This window comes from Periplaneta americana, chromosome 8, assembly GCF_040183065.1.
Source record: "Periplaneta americana isolate PAMFEO1 chromosome 8, P.americana_PAMFEO1_priV1, whole genome shotgun sequence".
In the NCBI taxonomy this organism is placed as follows: Eukaryota; Metazoa; Arthropoda; class Insecta; order Blattodea; family Blattidae; genus Periplaneta; species Periplaneta americana.
Window position 1 is genome coordinate 113,035,001 of NC_091124.1, and position 24,101 is coordinate 113,059,101.

Consider the following 24,101-nt stretch of genomic DNA (forward strand, 5'->3'; position numbering starts at 1 on the left):
AATGACTCATATTCAGTTTCTTTCAGCCCCGAACCCTCTGCGAGGACGCGTTTTGCGTACCTTTTAAATTTCTCCTCCCACTTCTCCTCTTTCAATTCAATTCAGCATCCTCACCATTGTGGCAAGTGTGACATTTAGCAACTGGTTGTGATAGGGATATCCAGTGTGTATTCACATATAATGATGCATTCTTGTAAGCATGTAAAGCTTATAACTGCACAAATCGCTTAAGAAAATACTCCAGCATCACTTTTCATGCCTAAATACTGATTATTTAAATGTATGTAATAGTCAAACGTTTAGTTAATCCGGACATTAAATAGCACTTCCATGAATATAGAATTATTCTATCAATACCTAGGTATGGCGCTGCAGACTACAAGAAACACGTTTACGCTTCACGTGAAGGACATAACAATCGCCGCGATGAAAGCTATGATCGAAATAAAACAGCTTGGTCATATCTCAGTACAAATAGCAATTAAGTTATTTAAAGCAAAAATCTCCCTAGTCGTAGGCCTAACTTACGGACTAGAACTCATATGGGAGCACCTGAAAAGAAGAAATCTCAACTCCATGGAAAGAGTGAAGACAACGTACCTAAAAAGAGTCCTGTGTGTGTCAAAATACACCTCGTCGAGACTGGCATACGTGCTACTAAAAGAACCCTTCTACATACAGAAACTGCGGATCCAGCTACAGTTACCATCCACATCGGCATTCGCAGAGGCTATGACAGACCTGATCGAAAAAAGAAGACAAACCGGGATCGACTTCTACAGCACAGACGCGATGATGACAAGAGAATGGATGTCTGCAGGGTACGAGCTCAGGCATATGATGACACGTTTCGGTATGCATGGTTTCCACCACAAGCTTTGTGCGACAAAAACACACCATCAGCCGGCAGAAGACTGCATCTGTGAACTCTGTTTGAAGGTATGTGATATATATATATATATATATATATATATATATATATATATATATATATCACGCTAGGCTGTGCACAAGAAGAACAGTTTCATTGACTCAATTTCGCAACGAGTGATGTGTTAATTCATGCATGTTTTGCTTATTTCAGTATTATTATTATTAATTATTCTAATTTCTATCAGCGTATGGCAAGAAAAATTAATATCATATGTACTTCGGTACATCATAATAATATAAGAAAAATTAACACTAAAACTTTCGTCGAACATACTGGTGGTTTTCAAAATAAGATAAAGACATTATAATAATAAAATGCGTGTTATTTCCAGCTTGATCCTAAGAAAAAAACAACTATTCTCGCCAGTCAGTCAGCCTGCCATTAGAAAAAAGAATTTTATTCGAACAATATCATAAGCTCTGTTCTGAATATTTTACAGGAAATTACTTCTGGAAATCATATGCAAAAAAAAAAAAAAAAAAAAAAAAAAAAAAAAAAAAAAAAAAAAAAAAGGAAGATGGTGCCGTTTCATCTCTCTTTAATTTTCCAAAACATCCTATGGGGATAGGTCCGTTGCTGAGACAAGGTAAATTCACATAGCCCTAATTTTCATTAACTTGAACTTTATCATTTAAAAGTATATTTGGTAGCATTTCTTTTTCCGTGATATGATATTATTTTGTAGGTAGAAAAATTCCTCATGAGTAGAAGCTAGAAGTAATGGAGTCGCAAACCAGACAAGTAATTGTTACTGCGGACTGTTCACACGTCTCTGATACTATTGTATTATCTAGGAACAATTTACATACACAGTCCCAAGAAAAGTTGAGATTAATGAAAAAGGGGTGTACGCAAGGTTACCGGGTTTGAACCCCCCCCCCCTTGAACTAAAAAAAAGTACATATTTAGATTTGGGTATTTTTTTTTATCCATAATCATTTTCCCTTCTCTAATGTTTTACTGTCAGAGTAAAAAAATCTACATCGACATAAGGCACAGTCCTCCTACCCCTCCTTCAATATATCCATAATGCCAGTTTCATTCTTCATCCTTAATGAGTTCCATGTTCCATTATTGTGTTTAATAATTACATTTATTTCATAATATCTGGTTGTTTGCATGGATTTTCATGTTATATAAAGTGAAGTGTCTTACCTATCATATACAAATATTATAACTGTTGGCTATATACAGGGTGTTTCCGAGGTGGTGTTACAAACTTTCATCCGTATTCGAAAATCAGGTCTGCTTAATCCGCTCTCGTGTACTCCTCCATTTCACTAGGACTGATCGACTGGACACTGCAAATTGTACATATACATTACTGTCTACAGATGTGCATATCAGGACCGACCATGTCCGTTACACATCTGCTATCTGCATTGCTTTAGTGCAGTTTCCTGTCGCCATCCCTCAGACAGCGCATTGAATGGAATACTCTAAGTAGACAATGTAAACGTCAGATGAATACAGTATGTGTAAGATGTACAGAAAAATACACATAAATAAGGAATACAGAGGAATAAAATTATTTCATTTCCACACAACTATTTTTGCTTGTAACTTTCGACTCGGTCATTTCCGAACCAGGGTTCCTTATCTCAAATTGATACATATGCCCTTCGCCATAATCGCTGAAAGTTTGTAACACCACCTCGGAAACACCCTGTATATGTATATATATGTCCCGCATCCTGCCAAGGACTCGCGTTACGGAATGCGCGCTGGTTCGAGTCCCCATGGAGGAATAAATTTTTTCATGAAATTTCGGCCAGTGTATGGGACCGGTACCCACCCAGCATCGTGATGCACTTGGAGAGCTACGATAGGTAGCAAAATCCGGTTGCGAAAGCTAGCTATAACGGCTGGGGGATCATCGTGCTAACCACACGATACATCCATTCTGGTCAGATGATCGTCCACCTCTGCTTCGGCATGTGTGCGTGAGGCCAGCACTCGGCTGGTCGGTCTGGGTATTTCACGGGCTGTAGCGCCACGGATTATTATGACACAAAACTTTTTTTTTTTTTTGTGAATCGTAATTAGGTTACTAACTATATGCACATTGTGCGCTTCTTCTTCTTCTTCTTCTTATTATTATTATTATTATTGTTATTATTATTATTATTATTAAAACATTTTTTATTATACAAAATTAAACAGAAGTTAAAATTTATAAAAATTGGATGGCTGTGAAAAAAATACTTATCAAAGATTTTATAAGGATATTCATAAATATGTTCTATTAGAACATCCTACGTATATTAATAAATATACCATAGCATAATAATAATAATAATAATAATAATAATAATAATAATAATAATAATAATAATAAATTCTACTAATAATAAATCTGTAAGCGAAATTTTTCTGGTAATTTTCGCTTTTCCAAAAATAATTGGTGTCAACATGTATAATAACCATTCTGAAACCGAAAATCGCTTTTTTGAAATTTTTGTTTGTATGTCTGTCTGTCTGGATGTTTGTTATATTTTCACGCGATAATGGCTGAACCGATTTATATGAAAATTGGAATATACATTAAGTTCGTTGTAAATTAGATTTTAGGCTATATGGCATTCAAAATACTTTATTTAAAAGGGGGGTTATAAGAGGGCTTGAATTAAGTAAATCGAAATATCTCGCTTATTATTGCTTTTTGTGAAAAATGTTGCATAACAAAAGTTTCTTTAAAAATAACTTCCGATAAGTTTTATTCTACGAAAAATTTTGATACGACTGATACTTATTGAGATAAATGAGTTTTAAAAATAAGAATGTCATCTAACGGGCTGTAATGAAATAAGAACAAATGACTTCGTCTATAAGGGACCTTGGACAACAACAAACGGTAGCTAATAACATAGCCTACAGAAAATGTTTCTGTGTTTGTATGAAGTAATCTCGGAGGCTAATTAACAGATCTGTATAATTATCATTTCACCATTGGAAACCGTAGTTTCTCTAGATGGACATAATGCTATAATATAATGTAACGTCTGAGTGAATCGAAGACAGATAAGATTAAAATAGCTTCTTATGCACAGAAAATTTGATAGGCTATTCTGTATATTTATTTCCTGTATTTCTTAAAATAATGTTTATGTACACATTCATTTTCATCTCAGAGAATTAACGAACAACGAGATGTATTGATTTAATATGCAGTAGTAGTACGTAGCTTAACATTTCATTATTTCATAATCCAAATTTTAACTGTGCTCAGTTGAATCGTGTTAAACTACATAAAATGAATCAACTATGCAATAAATGCAATGCAAAAAAAATTGGGTAATGAGCAGAACCTTCTTCAGTTACAAGCCAGAGCCATACGTCGGCAATACTGTAATTAACTGTCAACCGGAGGCTTACTTTCCAGAATACGTGTTTGTGCTAATGCCGATTTTCAATGTAAATTAATGTTACAATATAAGTGTGTGTCGAGGGACTTAAGTTCGCGTTCGTACCAAACGTTAATTGTTAATGTATTATAAACTAATTGCGTGTTGGCGATAAAAACAAGACAATAAATGAAAATATGGCTGCAGTCTTTGGCAATTTTTACGGTTATTATTAATGACAAAATGATTGACAATTCTTCTAAATGAAGAGCTTTTCTTCAAAACTGAACATGTCCACTTGACTAAGTTAAATTTTTCAGGAGAAGCAAAAAACTTGTACCTTCTGAAACAAAGATATATATTGATTTTTGTTTTTACATAATAAAAGTATACAGAGAGCATGGTATTTTACATGAATTTAGGAGGACTGAGACCAACGGTACTCCCGTAATTGCAAGAAAACATTTGGACATGTTCAGCTTTGCATAAAGTATGGATGTGTTTAGTTCTGCTAAAAAATAAAATTTGAACGTAATATAATTTCTTATTTATTATTAATAGTAATTCGTATTAATTCATGATTTTACACATTGAACACATTGTATTGTCATTCTTTTAAAAAATTAAGTACGAGTTCAGTTACCAGATTATTCTTTTAAATAACACTGAACAACAAATTTTTATTTTTTGTCTTGCTTCGAAATAAAAATAGATCAATATTACTAACATGTGTGCCCTAAATCTGAATTTAAAATCCAAATTGGCCCCTCACGTACCATTTTCCGGGAAAAATGAATTGAATTTTTTTATGACAAACCTTATTAGTTTTTAATTTTTCACCGCTACTGATAAAATTACAACACAGTAGGGATTCAAAATTTCTCATAATACTTGAAAAATGTGTACTGGATTCAAAAATGATGTTACCGGTACATAGTTTAAAACACAGCAAAAATACGAATATTTCATACATATAAAGAGAAAAATCTCGGAATTTGCACTTATATTCTTAATTATTTTCTGCATGGCTTCTGTTTATAACTAGGCCCGGTACTCTATTTTGCAAGGAACCAAAAATAGTCTGCAAGCATGATAGATGGTGATCTTTCTTTATATCGCCTTTCCATTTCAGATATTTCTTGATGAATTCTTTCCCAATGCTCGTCGCCTACTGCTCCAAAATTAGGAGGAAAGAAATCCAAATGAGAACGTAAAAAGTGTATTTTGAGAGACATATTACACTTCAGTTTATCATATGCACTTAACGTGGTTTCCACAACAAATTCTGTTTAGTTCTCTGCCCTACAATATCCAAGGAAATTTGAGCAAACGTCTTTGGAAGCGCGCCATACCATTTTTTCTGTAACGGAAAGTTTTTTTCTCAAACAAAGGGTCAGCCATAACTTTGTGAACTTGTGGACCGATCAAAATGCCCTCCTTTAATTCGCCTTCATTCAAACTGATAAACGTTTCCTTTAAATACTTGAGCCGAGCTCGACGTCTCAATGGGCATACTTCTCTGTTCTACCACCGATAGCGTGTACTCTCCTCCTAGGATACTGACAGCGCCCTCTTTTCCTTCCATTAATTATTCTCTATATCCTAATTGGCCGGTTAGATTATGACGCATTCGAGAGAGAGGGGAGCCGAGTTTTCCTGTTTCCACTTAAAAGCACACAACAGGACTCGGGATCAAGTCGTCGGCTGGAGAGGTTAACACTCGGGATCAAGTCGTCGGTTGGAGAGGTTAACACTCGGGATCAAGTCGTCGGTTGGAGAGGTTAACACTGGGGATTAAGTCGTCTGTTGGAGAGGTTAACCCTCGGGATCAAGTCGTCGGTTGGAGAGGTTCACACTCGGGATTAAGTCGTCGGTTGGAGAGGTTAACCCTCGGGATCAAGTCGTCGGCTGGAGAGGTTAACACTCGGGATCAAGTCGTCGGTTGGAGAGGTTAACACTGGGGATTAAGTCGTCTGTTGGAGAGGTTAACCCTCGGGATCAAGTCGTCGGTTGGAGAGGTTCACACTCGGGATTAAGTCGTCGGTTGGAGAGGTTAACCCTAGGGATCAAGTCGTCGGCTGGAGAGGTTAACACTCGGGATCAAGTCGTCGGTTGGAGAGGTTAACACTGGGGATTAAGTCGTCTGTTGGAGAGGTTAACCCTCGGGATCAAGTCGTCGGTTGGAGAGGTTCACACTCGGGATTAAGTCGTCGGTTGAAGAGATTAACACTCTGGATCAATTCGTCGTTTGGAAAGGTTGTATTGAGAATGTTATATGGTTGTTTGTACTACGTGTACCACTCGGATATTTTCATCACGTAGTTAGCTTCGCTTACTCATTTGGTTTCTTTTTATCTGTGTCTTTCATACACTTGTATTAAATTACCGTTGAGATTGTAATATTGGCTGGATTGTCTATTTACTCAGCATTATTATATATAGATGGAAGGATAATTGTTTCGTATATATTTCCTTTCTATATATTGCTGGGATACGTGTTTGACTTTATTTATCGGGATAATTTAGTGTATTTTGATATGATAGTTTTCCAGTTTACGCGGAGTGTATTCGCGGGGTTTTTATACATTGCTTAGTGTATGTTTGGTTACGAAATTATTATTATTATATTTCTTGTGTAAATATCCTGAGTTTGGTACTGTTGGATAGTAGCATAATGTATTCATTGGGCCGGAAGTTAAAAATGGGTTAATTCTTAACTAGTGGTGATATCGACTTTCCGATTTATCATTCACGTGCGGTTTGACTTATTCTCGTCTTCCCTTTATACATCTTTCTTTCCATCTCTCTCTCTCTCTCTCTCTCTCTCTCTCTCTCTCTCTCTCTCTCCGCGATAATTATTTTGTTCTATAGTACAGAGATTTTTACAGTAAGGAAATTTGTATTCAGATGATTAAGTATATATGGTTTCATTTAGATCAAATATGTGTGACGCTTCCAGTGTGGAATATTTTGTAAGTTATCATATTGATAATTGTGGAAGTTATTAGGGGAGAGTTGGATAAAACAGGATGGTGTGATAAAACGGGATACCCGACTTATTTCGTTGGAAAGTGCTGCAACGTACCGAATGATGCGAGGACTTTGTTCTTAGACTAGAAGGGGACATTATGCAGTGCTCAAATGCAGAACGAACACGTTAATTTTTGTTGTGTAGAGAAAAGTTTAAAATCAGCTGCTTAACTAAATTGTTTCGATTGATTTTAATTGGCACATTCTGGGATTAATTTCGCAGAGTTGAAGAGGTAAGTCTCTTATATAAATAAAACATTATTAGTCTTTAATTCTTTGTAAAGAAAACCGCTCTAGCTTTTACCGTTCTGTTGTGACGCCATGTTTTTCTTTACAACTCCTAGTCGGACAAAACAGGATACCCTATGGTTTGGCAAATCCCGTTTTATCCAACTTGCATTGCACATGTCGGATTTCACTTTAAATTATGAATTGAATATGTTCTCGCTATGACAACCAACAATGACAGTGGTTAGGAAGAAGAGGATGAAGACAACGACGAATTCTCTAATTCAAAACCTGAAGAGGGATGATGAAATAAGTGTATTCAATGCCAAGAATGGGCTCATCAGGCGTGCAGTAGTATAGAATCGGAAGACTGCGAATAATTCTACTGTAGCTTTTGAAAATGAAAGATTATGCATTAGAACTATGAATCAATGTCAACAAACAGGATAGACCTTACATATAATAATTTGATATTCTTCATTTAAGCCCACATACATATTTTAGTACTACTAACACATCAAAAAAAGTTTTGCATCACCTGTAGAAGTGATATTTACGCTCCACTTCAAGAAATATCCATAAAAACATTTGAAAGCTATCCTTTTAACTGTCTAAAAAACGTAAACAATGTTGAGAAACAGTAGAAGTCTACCCTAGAATCCGACTGAAAAAGTAAACAGATGTAAACAGAAGTGCAAGAAATCTCATCTCTCAGCGAATAACCCAGGGTAAAACAGTTTTATTTCATTCTAAAGAGGTTGAATAATAGCAAGGCGGTCAATTACGAACTTCAACCGTGTGAGGATTGTTTCTCCATGTCAGGAAGGACTGTCTTCAAGGCAAGTAGCGAGCCGCTTAGGATTGAAACAGAGTATGTGGTACGAACCTGGAATCGCTTCCGAAACCCAGGTATTGTCGACGACATGTCTCGTAGTGGTCGTCCACGTGCAACAACAGACTGTGATGACCGATATCTGCGAATTATTGCCACGAGAAACGCTGAGAATACTGCTGGCATGATTAACAATGACTTTCAAACTGCGACAGGGAGATGCATATCCAATCAAACTGTACGAAACCGATTACATGATAGCAGACTGCACTCCAAATGTCCATGGCGAGGCCCAACTCTTACAACTAGGCACCATGGACAACGTTACACCTGGGCAAGAAATCATCACCAATGGACTGTACAAAACTGGCAGAAAGTTCTATTCACGGACAAATACCGAATATGCCTTGTGCCAGATAATCATCGACAACGTGTTTGGAGAGAATCAGGTAATGCTGCACGACTCAGACACCCCTGCAATCAAATGCAGTAACGTAGTGGGTCAGTGATGTTTTGGGGTGGCATTATGTGGGGTCGCGGACAAAACTGGTGTAGATCCAAGGAATGCTGAAGGTTCCACAGTATAGGAACAACATTCTTCAAGCCATAGTATAGGGAAGACCAGGTAACTTGATACCCTAAGGGTGAAACCTAACCATTTTCCCCCCATTACTACAAATGCTAGTGGATTATGGTGATTTTCTAGTTTGAAGGTTGAATTTTCTTTTGCCAACTTCGTTTCGAATTTCGATACTGACAAATACTATAAATGGTAGTGATTTTGTAACTGGTATGTTGGCAGCTGAGGCAAATATCGACAATATTTGCCGGTACTGGAGTTCCATGAAATTAAAATTGTACTAGATTTCTCAGCCGATTACTGGAAGATAGTGAAATGCGAACTTATTAATAATTAATTAATATTAGTATTAATATTAATACATAATAGTTATTTTATGTGTTGCGTTGTGGTTATAATTCAAGAATAGTCAGATAAGTACGAATGAATATAATATACTTGGGCGTGATAATGCACGTGGGTAATGGATAGAAATATTATTTCAAATTTTAATTAATTTCTTTCGTGTTTAGATTTTTATTACTATGTCAAAAAAATGAAATAGTGTTGCAGTGACTCCTCCAAGGAAGATAATGTGTGGCATTCAGAGTACGCTTCAGAAATCTGTAGTTCACGTGTATAATGAGTTGAAGAAAGAAGATAATGAAGAAGGAATTATGCTAACGGAGACAGCAATTACAACCAGAATAGGAAAATTATTAGGAGTAAGTATTCTTAAGCTTACATTTCAAAGTGGTATTCAGTTTTAGGAGTTTGCACTAATAATTTCATGATTGTGGTCAAACAAAACAAATTTTTAGGTTAGGCCTAGATATTTAATCAAGTCAGTGATTTTCATATTGCCAAACTAAATACATTTAAGATACTGTAATACTGCAGTAGGTGATAGCTTAAATACATTTACAAATTAGACGAACAAATAATCAAACAGCACGAAAGTAAATTTCCAGTTTTCTCTTTTGGTATTAGGCCTAAATTAACCGTTCAGATCACAATTTACATGCCACATCGGCCGAAGAAAATACAAGTCATATTGTAATTATTAACTTGATATTGCAGCAAATATTACATGAATGTTGGCCTGTTATGGTGCTTAAAAATAATTCAGTTTTATATAATAACTATATAACATACTCTATAAAGCATAGGAACGTTGACTCTGGTTGAATAATTTATTCATGACTGGTCTAAGTAATATTAAATATGGTGTTTCTTCAGAAAAGCTACCCCACCCAAAGTACTTGTTAAGATATAACACTCGAGAGGACGAGGACGCACTACTGGGAAACTAACCATTTCTCTTCGTCCTGGACCTCTCGCATGTTATATTGGTAATTAATAACAAGTTTGAGGGAGGGACTACAACAATGCATTAGAATATACAGGTAAGCAGTGGCGATTTCTCTTAAGGAGCACAGGAGCACTGCACCACCTCTTCAAATAACGCATGTTTTTTAATTTATATCAATGAGCTGCAATAGACTATGTGAGCGACACAATTCTTTATTATAATACTATGTAAAAATAACACTGCACGTGCACTGTTCTTGTTGACGCCTGGGATTTAGGTTTACCGCTCGACACTTGCGGCACACTGTTCCATTCGAGCATGCGCAGTAATACTGTTTCACTGGCAGGCTTTGGAGCATGGTAGGGAGCCAGTACAGCGTGCGTAGGAGGGGTTAGGAGCACTTTCAGATGTGTTCTCAAGCTCGTTCCATCATAAATGTTACAATGAGTAGTGTGCATAATCTTTTTAATGTGTAATATTCTATAAGACCTTTACACGAAAAGATAAAAATAAAGAAGATGGGTAGACCTACACATGAATTAAAATTATAAGTGACAAGAAAATTCAAACTAAAAATGCAATATGCAGCTGCGATATAAAAGACGCTGTATTTTGTTTTCCTTGCCTGTTGTTCGACGGCGAACATTTATTGACAAAAACAAGTACGTTTTATGAATTTTATTTATTTTTCTGTTTGAATTAAGGACTGTGCGTAGTAACTAAATAATTTTGATTATCGTTCTGTAGATATAATTGATTTGAAGCACATGAATGAAAGAATTAAAAAACACGATTCTTCAGCTGCACACTCAACAATAATGTTAAATTAGCAGTGTTGGGTCAAACAAACATACAGATACAATTGGATTGTTGCAATTCACAATGATAAAGTTACCAAGAACAGATATGTGCGTGCGGTTTTGTGGAGCTTTTAAGTTGGCTTTAAGAGGTCACGAAGACGGAAACTCATCTTGAAACGCTAGTATTTTTCTTGGCCTTGTCAATTTTAGTTCTGAATTAGACGCACTCTTAAGGAACATTTGGAAAGAGGAGCAGTGTTTAAGAGCACATCAAACACTATACAGAACAAAGTACTTCAAGCCATTTTGATGTATGCCATGATGAGATTTCAAAAAAATAAAGAAAGCTGCTAACTTTTTAGCAGTTAAGGCTGATGAGACGACACACGTGTCGAATGCTTGTGAACGTGTGAACTGTGTTATAAAACGCAATATAGCGAAAACAATATTATTTACGGTGTGATGCAATAGAAATTGAACACTTTCCTTTGCTATTAATGGACTATATAGGAAACTGATTAACTGCAATTTCTTGACTAACAAAATTATGTAAATATATACCTACGTAACATATGTTAATAATAAGTGATGTAGTAGTTAGTACCTATAATAATAATCGTCGTCGACGTCTTCCTAACAAGTATTAGGCCAAGTGGCCTGTTACGGTCTCAAACTAGAATTTTCATATAATAATAATAATAATAATAATAATAATAATAATAATAATAATAATAATAATAATTATTATTATTATTATTATTATTATATAATAATCATAATCTTAATAAATATTTGTGCACCACCAGGATTATTTATCACCACACGCCACTGCAGGTAAGTGTCAAAGGATTTTTGTGCTGAAAGTATTTGTGGCTGTGCACTAAAACCACGTGTTCATCACTATGTAAATATCACAGAAATCAATTAAACAAAATAAAATTATGCCTTCTTTGATGTAGCTTTTCTGGAGAATTACCTAAATATTAGCCTACTTAAACCTATCGTAGACCCAACCTAACATGTTGATCATTTTCTATTCATATAGCTGTAAATGTTGGTATCATGCATGAATTTTATGATATAACAATTTTTAGAAGTGTTATGTTATTGTTTGTTATTACAGCTTGGCTTTACTACAGCCACGAAAGTGATAAATTCACAGAAGGGGACTCCACTTGTGACACCAGGAAAACATAGACTACGTAAACATCCAGTGACTGATGCTGATGATTTTACGAAAGATGCAATTGCGAGATTTATTTATGACAAGTTACATAAAGGTAGGGAAGTTACAGGAATTATTGTGTTGATTTATGCAATGTAATTCTGATATTAGTCATATGTATAAAAATATGGCATAATTTTCATTTACTGTTACAGGGGAAGTACTAACAGCAGCAAAAGTTCTGGAACATATTAATGATGATTATGAAACATATTTATTTAGAGTATCCTTATCATCGGTGAAAAAAATTTTGAAAGAGATGAAATTTCTATGGAGCAAAGGGGATCCGTATACACATGTACGAGAAAGTGATGTTATTCGTTTTTAAGAGAATATATAAGAAATGTGGAGCGTGAGAACCCTAAACCCGTAGTATTCTTGGATGAGACTTGGATTTTTATGAATGGTAAATTTCAATGTATTGTGAGACATTGAGTGATTGAATTTTTTACTAACAAATAGGTTAACACTTATGTGGAATATGAAATTGCAATTAATATAGGCTACTAGTAATGAATTCAGGTGGGAACAACATGTTTTGCAATTAATAGTTTCATATTATAACTAGAGGCTAGTTATAAAGCTCTTGAACGGTTTTCCTGTCTTTAAAATTTTTGTGTCTCTTAGAGTGTCAATGTGAATTGCATTTCTCTCTCTGTTTTTTTTAAGTAGGATCACCCACTTATTCATGAAATAAACCAGGTGAAGTTTCCAGTGACATGAATGGTGTTATTCGTAGACCAACAAATGAGGGTGGAAGATTAGATGCCAGAACGAAAGGTGGATTTATACTCGGTAAGTTATATTGATTTATATTTTACATAAATTTGGCAAGAGTAATTTTTTAAATCACATTTATTCCTTCTATAGCAATGGTACATAGGAGATCGTGAATTCTTACATTTTCGAAAGAAAGAATTAGTCTATAATTACATATAGGAGATTTTATTATTTGCTGCATCACTATTTAAGTTATTTAATACAGCAAAAATCTGAAATCGATAAATATGTCACATAGGAGTTATTAAAATTTTCTTCGTACACAATCCACTCTATATTCACATTAATTTGGAGTGATTTATTAAAGGATGTATTCGAGACTAATTTAGAAAAAGTTAAACGAATAATCCTTGCACCAAAAACGGATGCTCTCTGAACCAAATGATCATGTTTTAATTATTTGCATGTAATAACAAAATAAGAAATATGCATTTTGAATCCTGCGTACACTACTTTTAACACTTGAATATAAGTAATTGATTAACTAGTGGACTTACTTATGTTAATTATGTAAGTCTGCGCGGTTTACAGCTGTTTCGGTGCTTCATCACACCATCCTCAGAGCCTACTAGACCTCGGCGTCATCTCGAACTTCTCTGCCTGTTGTGTGGGTGCGTTTGATTGTTGAAAAGTGTTGAAAAGTGGAGTCAAATAGTGTGTGTGTACTGAAATTGATCTGTGCGTTGAGAATTTGATGAGGGTGTGTTTTAGTGTGTTTGTATATTTCATATTGTGTGTTGAGGTTTTGGTTCTTGGGTTGTATGTGTAGGATTTCCATATCCGTATTTATGTTATTGTATGTATGGTTAGCATTGGTTATGTGATCGGCGTATGTAGATGTATTATGTCCTCTGATTATTGCTTTAATGTGTTCTTTATAGCGTGTTTGGAATGATCTGCCTGTCTGTCCTATGTAGAACTTGTCGCAACTATTACATGTGAGTTTGTATACACCTGTGTGGTCGTATTTATTTGTTTGTGTTTTTTTGTGTGTCAAGATGTCTTTGTAATGTGTTTTCTGTTCTGTATGCTATGTTGTATTTCTGCTTTCTGAATGAAAATGCGGTCTTATGTGTGCTATTGTTTTCTTATGTTAGTGTGATGTATTTCCTCTGTTCTTGTGTTTGTGTTGTTTTTTGCGTGTTTTTGTGTTTGTTAAGTTTTTGTTTTGTCTTTCTTATGATGTTGTCTATTATGTTTGGATTGTAACCGTTTTCTTGTGCTATGTATTTGATTGTGTTCACTTCTTCATTGTAGTGTTGTTGGCTCATGGGTATGTTGAGTAATCTGTATACCATTGTCCTGAATGCAGCATGTTTGTGTTGTATGAGGTGGTTAGATGTGTTGTGTATGTGTGTGGTGGTGGTGGTTGGTTTTCTGTATATCTTGAAGGTGTGTTTGTTGTCAATTTTTGTTATGGTGATGTCTAGGAAATTTATGGAGTTGTTGTTTTCAAGTTCCAGTGTGTATTGAAGTTTTGGGTGTATTTTGTTTATGTATTGGTGTAGTTTGTGTATTTGTCTTTTGTTTCCTTTGTATAGTATGAGTATGTCGTCTACGTATCTGTGCCAGTATATTATGTTGTCTGCATATTTGTTGTGTTCATTTCTGAGTATGTATGTTTCTTCTATGTTGTGTAGAAATATCTCTGCTAGTATGCTAGATATGGGTGATCCCATTGGCAATCCTTCTGTTTGGGTGTAGTATTTGTTGTTGTGTGTGAAATAGTTTTGCTTTGTTATTATGTCTGTGATTTGGATGATTTCTTCGATGTATTCCTGTGGTGTGTCTGTCTGTTCTTATACTTTGTTTAACAATTTACAAAATTCAGTGTTTTTTTTTTCTTTTAATAAGAAAATATTCATTCCGAACTTCTCTATAAGTTCGTTCTGAAGGTGCTCTTAATTTTCGACATGCTCCTCAGTAGTGTGAATTATAAAACAGCTAAATTAACAGTAACAGACACACCCCAAGCAGAGTGACAAAGATGGTAACGCAATTTCTTATGAAACCAACTGTACTCTCACCGTGCCATCCTACCCCATGGGTCATTACGTCATGTATACTTCGTGCGTTTCAAACTTCAGTCTCGCGAATCGGTGACTCTAGGCCGCAGTCTGGTAATTATGATGAAGAATCAAATAAAGTAGACCTAACCTATTAAGTAGACAAGAATAGGAAAAATGATTCTATATTTAAATGGCCTCGATATGAAGAGAAGGCAAATGTCACTGTCAACGAGTTATAATACTACTCGCTGATCGCTGTTGATAGAATTCGTCCGACGGATGGAGACGTTAAGTCTGGCGGCCCCCTTGTTGCTATTCAACAGGTGTAGGCTACGTGTCAGCACCGAGTTTTTCCTTCTCCATTACTCATCTTCATCATCATCCGCACTCATTCCCTCCTACACTACACTTACACGAACACTTACACTTACCCACACCCACTATAGTACACGACATAACTCTACGCATCATGCGTAGCGTGGCCCGCCGAAATGGCCACTTGAAAATGGGTCACAGTCCTGCCATTTATCCGCAATATGCGGAACCCGAATCACTCAAGTGAAGTGAGTAGTCATTGGATACACACAGTAAAAGCGTATCTTTAGAACTTTCCTCTTTGTTGTCCGACAATTTGATCACCTGGACAAAGATAAGGTTCTCATTCAGTTCTCAAGATGTACTGGTACTTTCTTCAAATCTAGACCTACATATATTTTATAACAGACCTGCTCACTCTTCCCGCCGTTGCTTACGAGATTATATAGTGAGGATCACGTAAGTTCAGTTCCCAAACAGCAAATATTTCCGCCTTGTCAGTGTTGCCAACTGTTACCAGATATCACCACATGTAGTAAAATCACGATCCTATGTACTGAATGACTTCTTTACTCACCGTACTTTACCTTAATGTTGGAAAGTTATTCTAAATAGTTTCAATAATAATGAGAATAATAATAATAATGAGAAATGTATTGCTATGTTCTGTTCTTTTATTCCTTTACATTATTATTAGTATTAGCATTAATAGGTTACTATACGTAAATATACAACAAAGTATAGTATATAATATTCAAGAATCAAATCTGTTCCAAGACCAATTAAATTATTGTCACTTCACTTCAAAGATTCCAGCGTACATATACTGTACTTCCTAAAGGTAGATAAATTAATAACCAATTGACTTTTGGTTGGAATTCGAATGAACTTCTGATTATCTTTTGAAATTAGTAAGGAAATGGATAATACAACTAGGCTAAAACTGAAATAATAATAAATCAACTTACAAAAATAATTTTGGTCCTTAAAAGCCATAAGTAATTTCACTTCTAGATACCTTTTAAAAGATTTCATTTGTTTGTAAATTGCTTAATAATGTTACACTTACACTTATTATTTCTGCAACTCCACGTCTGTCATTGAAAAAATGTATGATACATAACTGTGAAGTCTCTTTTTGGCTCTTGTGTCCTAAATTTAAATAAGAAAAAACAAATGATTCAAGAAATGTGAGCTGGTGAAAATTAAATACTCAATTAATAAAACAATTACTACCAAAAGAGTATTTTATTAATTCTATACAAAAGATGGATTACACAGAACAGATGGCCAGAAATCATAGATTTATACACAACATACAGCATGAAACGATCATCAAAAAATGCTTTTTCTACACAATAACATCTTTCAAACGAAGTGAAATAGCCAATAAGTTCAATAAATATTATGCTAATAAGTAATAACTATAATTAATAATTATCTACAAGCTGTAAAAGGGAATAAAATAGTATATTGTTGAAATTAGGGGGTTATGGTTTATTACGTGTATTTATAATTTTAATTACTTTTTCTACATTTAATTATATTTTAATTTCTATTAAATTAGTTGGTGGTGTGGTTGTTAGTTTTATCTGTGTACGTCAGACTATTAAGGAAAAACTGAAAGAAATATTAAATCTACAATCTACTTTATATAACAATATTTAATCAAGAACTGAATATTACTATTAATTTAATAACATAAGACCCAAAACATCTCCAAGTCCAGACAATACACATGCTGATTTTCTTAAACATGTTGGCAAACAAGCAAACTCACTACTTTTATCTTGTAATCTCATCTGAAATACAATATCTGTCTGGAGGAAATCTATCATAACATCAATTTTGAAAAGCAATTATTCAACTAATATCTTTTCGAGTTATCGACAGATACCACTTACTAGTATGATAGCCAAAATTATGGAAGAGATGATTTCATAGATTGAATTGGTTCCTGGAATCTAGTAACTAACTTTCATCTTATTGAGTTGACTTTAGAGAATTGCATTCAACAAATGGACAGATTTTAAATTTTAGTCAAGATATTTTAAACAGAAAACAAAACACCTTAACAATTTTAATTTATTTTCAAGGATCATATGGCTCTGTAGATATAAATCACTTAAGAAATTGCAAACTTAGGGTGTCCATGATAAAGTGTTACACTGGGCCTGTGACTTGATTATTTGATTCATTGTCACAAATATGTAAATAGAGACAGATTCATCTGGGCTTCCCACATTGTTGTTTTCAGGAATACATTTTCCAATATTAATGTCGATGGTCTAACTAAAGAAATAGATCTTATGATAATCTCATCATTTGCAGATAATATGGTTCTCTAGAACAAAAAATCACAGCCCACAAATATTAATAAACTGAGCCAAAATCCCAACAGACTTTTTGACTCTACTTGGAGAACTCAAACTTGCTCAATTAAGGGAAACTTTACTAATAAAACACAATCCCAAGTTATTTCAAAATGAATAGTATATAAGTTAACTTTAACAGATGATGTTAAGAAATGTGATACTTCTCCAGACATTTTAATAATCATTAGAAACGATAAATGATCTGGTCAGTGAGTGACTACATACAGTATTTTTTTATAGATGGATCCTGTTTACCAAGCCATAGATGTAGTGGTGTTGTAGTACAATACCAGTATATTCCCTTTTACAGGGAATTATATTCAAACACTTGTTTGCCCCATTTTAACCGTGACAACGCTTTTTTGTTTTTTAAACATTCTGGTTATTGTATTGTGTTTGTGTTTAGTGAAAGATTTTAGATAAGGGCGCAAATAGCCATAGTAGCTGACGCGCCCTTTTTAAACACCACTAACTAACTAACTAACTAACTAACTAACTTCAAACACTGACTAATTTTGATAGTGAAAATTTAGATACACTTTTAAGCTTACAAAATCTCCAGTCTCGACTTCATAAATCTGAGAAAGCTGTCATACTATCAGATTCAAAATCAGATATTCTTGCTGCAGTATTGGATGTAACAGCATGAAATCTCAATATTTTACAGTGTTTTAATATTTTAAGCAAAATGGTCAAATTACATCGACGACTGGTACTTCCGTGGATCCATGAACTTTATGGAGTGGGAGGTAATGAGGTAGCTGAAAGGTAGCAAAATTACTGTAAGGTTATCTATACCTGCATCTTACCACACTGTTAAAAGAATAACAAGATCAGAACATGACAATGTGGTAACAAAAATCGGAATGATTCTAAAGCAAATGAAAAAAATTGCAATAGGCCATCCGGCATCCGCTCCACGATGGAGGAAAATCCTCAGAAGAAACCAACTAATCAGACCAAATGGGGGATCCAAACTACCCTCGAGTGCAGCTCTGAATTTGCAGGCCAACGAGTCTACCGACTAAGCTACATTGGTGGCTCCACTAAAAATATGAAGTACATGGCACTCAGATTATTAAATTGACAAACCTAAACAATTATTCATCAGTTAAGCTATAAAATATAATACATAGCAAGCAAGTTAATTCAATTTAAAAGTATAAACAATTCAATCAGTTGAAATATACAGAAATTGATAATAAATATCATGCAAATTACTTCACATTACAAGCATAAACAATTCATCACTTGTGGTATACAGCCTACTATTTAATTTACAGCACATACAATTCATCAGTTAAGCTATAGGCCTACAGTCTACTATTCAATTTACAGCATATATAATTCATCAATTAAGCGAAACAAAAATATAGTACAATACATAGTAAAAATAATACACCTAATTTAATAACTGAACTTCTATGAAAATCTACAGTGGCAGTACTCATATTATCACAGGCCATGATTGTCTCAAATATTTACAAAGAACTGATATTTCAGAATCTCCCCATGCCATTTCTGAAATCTCAATGAAGATATGGATCATTGTCTTGACTGTTTAACTTTACACAGCTTTCAAACATCTGGTTAAATATTGGAGTGCAAGATAACAAATGACATCAACTGCTGAACACTTGGTATCAATCAACCAACAACTTCATTACATTAAAGGGGAAAAAAAACTGAAAGAATTAATTGTATATAGACACAACACATAAGACAAGGCCGCTTCAGACCAGTAATTGGCAAGGCTCTGTTGTTTTAGGATTCTTATGTAGATTCAATTTCACCTGAAAGAAAAAAGTAGCATCTATAAGTATGCCTAATTATGAGAAATAAGAGAAACGGTTGCAATAGTAGTAGTAGTAGTAGTAGTAATGATAATAATGATAATAATGATAATAATGATAATAATAATAATAATAATAATAATAATAATAATAATAATAATAATAATAATGACTGTAAAGTATGGAAATTAATATTGCAATGTAATATCAAAAGGTGATTTCACACCATCAACTCTTATCATTTAGTACAACAAATCTATTATATTCAGTTGCAATCACCAGTAGCTGTTCTTTCCTCCATTTTGTTGTTGGCTGATTTTTCACAAGTCTGCTATGATATGCAGCACTATCCATGACAATAACGCATTGCCCTAATGTTCTCAGGTCAACAACTGTGTTTGCACCCACTTCTCATCTACTGGGCTATTCATAGCACTATGGTAGTCCTGACTTTTCTTTCAATTGCATGAAAAAATTAAATCAGCACCTGCAATAAAAATTATACCTGGGCATATAATTACGTCACATGAATTCACAGCATTTAAATAAAGAAAATAAAACATAACATAACATAACATGACATGACATGAGATCCTCTTTGGTGAAAGGCTTTCCCACGTTTTTATTTAGTCACCAATTTTTATATTTTTGTACCCTGATTTAAAAAATTACTCTTGCCAAATTTATGTAAAATATAAATCAATATAACTTACCGAGTATAAATCCACCTTTCGTTCTGGCATCTAATCTTCCACCCTCATTTGTTGGTCTACGAATAACACCATTCATGTCACTGGAAACTTCACCTGGTTTATTTCATGAATAAGTGGGTGATCCTACTTAAAAAAAACAGAGAGAGAAATGCAATTCACATTGACACTCTAAGAGACACAAAAATTTTAAAGACAGGAAAACCGTTCAAGAACTTTATAACTAGCCTCTAGTTATAATATGAAACTATTAATTGCAAAACATGTTGTTCCCACCTGAATTCATTACTAGTAGCCTATATTAATTGCAATTTCATATTCCACATAAGTGTTAACCTATTTGTTAGTAAAAAATTCAATCACTCAATGTCTCACAATACATTGAAATTTACCATTCATAAAAATCCAAGTCTCATCCAAGAATACTACGGGTTTAGGGTTCTCACGCTCCACATTTCTTATATATTCTCTTAAAAACGAATAACATCACTTTCTCGTACATGTGTATACGGATCCCCTTTGCTCCATAGAAATTTCATCTCTTTCAAAATTTTTTTCACCGATGATAAGGATACTCTAAATAAATATGTTTCATAATCATCATTAATATGTTCCAGAACTTTTGCTGCTGTTAGTACTTCCCCTGTAACAGTAAATGAAAATTATGCCATATTTTTATACATATGACTAATATCAGAATTACATTGCATAAATCAACACAATAATTCCTGTAACTTCCCTACCTTTATGTAACTTGTCATAAATAAATCTCGCAATTGCATCTTTCGTAAAATCATCAGCATCAGTCACTGGATGTTTACGTAGTCTATGTTTTCCTGGTGTCACAAGTGGAGTCCCCTTCTGTGAATTTATCACTTTCGTGGCTGTAGTAAAGCCAAGCTGTAATAACAAACAATAACATAACACTTCTAAAAATTGTTATATCATAAAATTCATGCATGATACCAACATTTACAGCTATATGAATAGAAAATGATCAACATGTTAGGTTGGGTCTACGATAGGTTTAAGTAGGCTAATATTTAGGTAATTCTCCAGAAAAGCTACATCAAAGAAGGCATAATTTTATTTTGTTTAATTGATTTCTGTGATATTTACATAGTGATGAACACGTGGTTTTAGTGCACAGCCACAAATACTTTCAGCACAAAAATCCTTTGACACTTACCTGCAGTGGCGTGTGGTGATAAATAATCCTGGTGGTGCACAAATATTTATTAAGATTATGATTATTATATAATAATAATAATAATAATAATTATTATTATTATTATTATTATTATTATTATTATTATATGAAAATTCTAGTTTGAGACCGTAACAGGCCACTTGGCCTAATACTTGTTAGGAAGACGTCGACGACGATTATTATTATAGGTACTAACTACTACATCACTTATTATTAACATATGTTACGTAGGTATATATTTACATAATTTTGTTAGTCAAGAAATTGCAGTTAATCAGTTTCCTATATAGTCCATTAATAGCAAAGTAAAGTGTTCAATTTCTATTGCATCACACCGTAAATAATATTGTTTTCGCTATATTGCGTTTTATAACACAGTTCACACGTTCACAAGCATTCGACACGTGTGTCGTCTCATCAGCCTTAACTGCTAAAAAGTTAGCAGCTTTCTTTATTTTTTTGAAATCTCATCATGGCATACATCAAAATGGCTTGAAGTACTTTGTTCTGTATAGTGTTTGATGTGCTCTTAAACACTGCTCCTCTTTCCAAATGTTCCTTAAGAGTGCGTCTAATTCAGAACTAAAATTGACAAGGCCAAGAAAAATACTAGCGTTTCAAGATGAGTTTCCGTCTTCGTGACCTCTTAAAGCCAACTTAAAAGCTCCACAAAACCGCACGCACATATCTGTTCTTGGTAACTTTATCATTGTGAATTGCAACAATCCAATTGTATCTGTATGTTTGTTTGACCCAACACTGCTAATTTAACATTATTGTTGAGTGTGCAGCTGAAGAATCGTGTTTTTTAATTCTTTCATTCATGTGCTTCAAATCAATTATATCTACAGAACGATAATCAAAATTATTTAGTTACTACGCACAGTCCTTAATTCAAACAGAAAAATAAATAAAATTCATAAAACGTACTTGTTTTTGTCAATAAATGTTCGCCGTCGAACAACAGGCAAGGAAAACAAAATACAGCGTCTTTTATATCGCAGCCGCATATTGCATTTTTAGTTTGAATTTTCTTGTCACTTATAATTTTAATTCATGTGTAGGTCTACCCATATTCTTTATTTTTATCTTTTCGTGTAAAGGTCTTATATAATATTACACATTAAAAAGATTATGCACACTACTCATTGTAACATTTATGATGGAACGAGCTTGAGAACACATCTGAAAGTGCTCCTAACCCCTCCTACGCACGCTGTACTGGCTCCCTACCATGCTCCAAAGCCTGCCAGTGAAACAGTATTACTGCGCATGCTCGAATGGAACAGTGTGCCGCAAGTGTCGAGCGGTAAACCTAAATCCCAGGCGTCAACAAGAACAGTGCACGTGCAGTGTTATTTTTACATAGTATTATAATAAAGAATTGTGTCGCTCACATAGTCTATTGCAGCTCATTGATATAAATTTAAAAACATGCGTTATTTGAAGAGGTGGTGCAGTGCTCCTGTGCTCCTTAAGAGAAATCGCCACTGCTTACCTGTATATTCTAATGCATTGTTGTAGTCCCTCCCTCAAACTTGTTATTAATTACCAATATAACATGCGAGAGGTCCAGGACGAAGAGAAATGGTTAGTTTCCCAGTAGTGCGTCCTCGTCCTCTCGAGTGTTATATCTTAACAAGTACTTTGGGTGGGGTAGCTTTTCTGAAGAAACACCATATTTAATATTACTTAGACCAGTCATGAATAAATTATTCAACCAGAGTCAACGTTCCTATGCTTTATAGAGTATGTTATATAGTTATTATATAAAACTGAATTATTTTTAAGCAACATAACAGGCCAACATTCATGTAATATTTGCTGCAATATCAAGTTAATAATTACAATATGACTTGTATTTTCTTCGGCCGATGTGGCATGTAAATTGTGATCTGAACGGTTAATTTAGGCCTAATACCAAAAGAGAAAACTGGAAATTTACTTTCGTGCTGTTTGATTATTTGTTCGTCTAATTTGTAAATGTATTTAAGCTATCACCTACTGCAGTATTACAGTATCTTAAATGTATTTAGTTTGGCAATATGAAAATCACTGACTTGATTAAATATCTAGGCCTAACCTAAAAATTTGTTTTGTTTGACCACAATCATGAAATTATTAGTGCAAACTCCTAAAACTGAATACCACTTTGAAATGTAAGCTTAAGAATACTTACTCCTAATAATTTTCCTATTCTGGTTGTAATTGCTGTCTCCGTTAGCATAATTCCTTCTTCATTATCTTCTTTCTTCAACTCATTATACACGTGAACTACAGATTTCTGAAGCGTACTCTGAATGCCACACATTATCTTCCTTGGAGGAGTCACTGCAACACTATTTCATTTTTTTGACATAGTAATAAAAATCTAAACACGAAAGAAATTCATTAAAATTTGAAATAATATTTCTATCCATTACCCACGTGCATTATCACGCCCAAGTATATTATATTCATTCGTACTTATCCGACTATTCTTGAATTATAACCACAACGCAACACATAAAATAACTATTATGTATTAATATTAATACTAATATTAATTAATTATTAATAAGTTCGCATTTCACTATCTTCCAGTAACCGGCTGAGAAATCTAGTACAATTTTAATTTCATGGAACTCCAGTACCGGCAAATATTG

At 34.1% G+C, this 24,101-nt stretch overlaps 1 protein-coding gene and 1 long non-coding RNA gene across 4 annotated transcripts in view; one reads left to right on the plus strand and one right to left on the minus strand.

Moving 5' to 3' along the window:
• LOC138704952 (SET and MYND domain-containing protein 4-like) overlaps positions 1 to 24,101 on the minus strand; it is a 198,366-nt gene that overhangs the window by 150,050 nt on the left and 24,215 nt on the right. The gene's annotated exons all lie outside the window — the stretch shown is intronic.
• On the plus strand, positions 8,894 to 13,100 carry LOC138704951 (uncharacterized). Of its 2 annotated transcripts, none has more exons than XR_011333495.1 (4): positions 8,894 to 10,333; positions 11,874 to 12,319; positions 12,420 to 12,670; positions 12,934 to 13,100. It is a non-coding gene; the product is annotated as an uncharacterized lncRNA (long non-coding RNA). The 2 variants fall into 2 exon arrangements; XR_011333496.1 differs by having other exon boundaries at positions 12,937 to 13,100.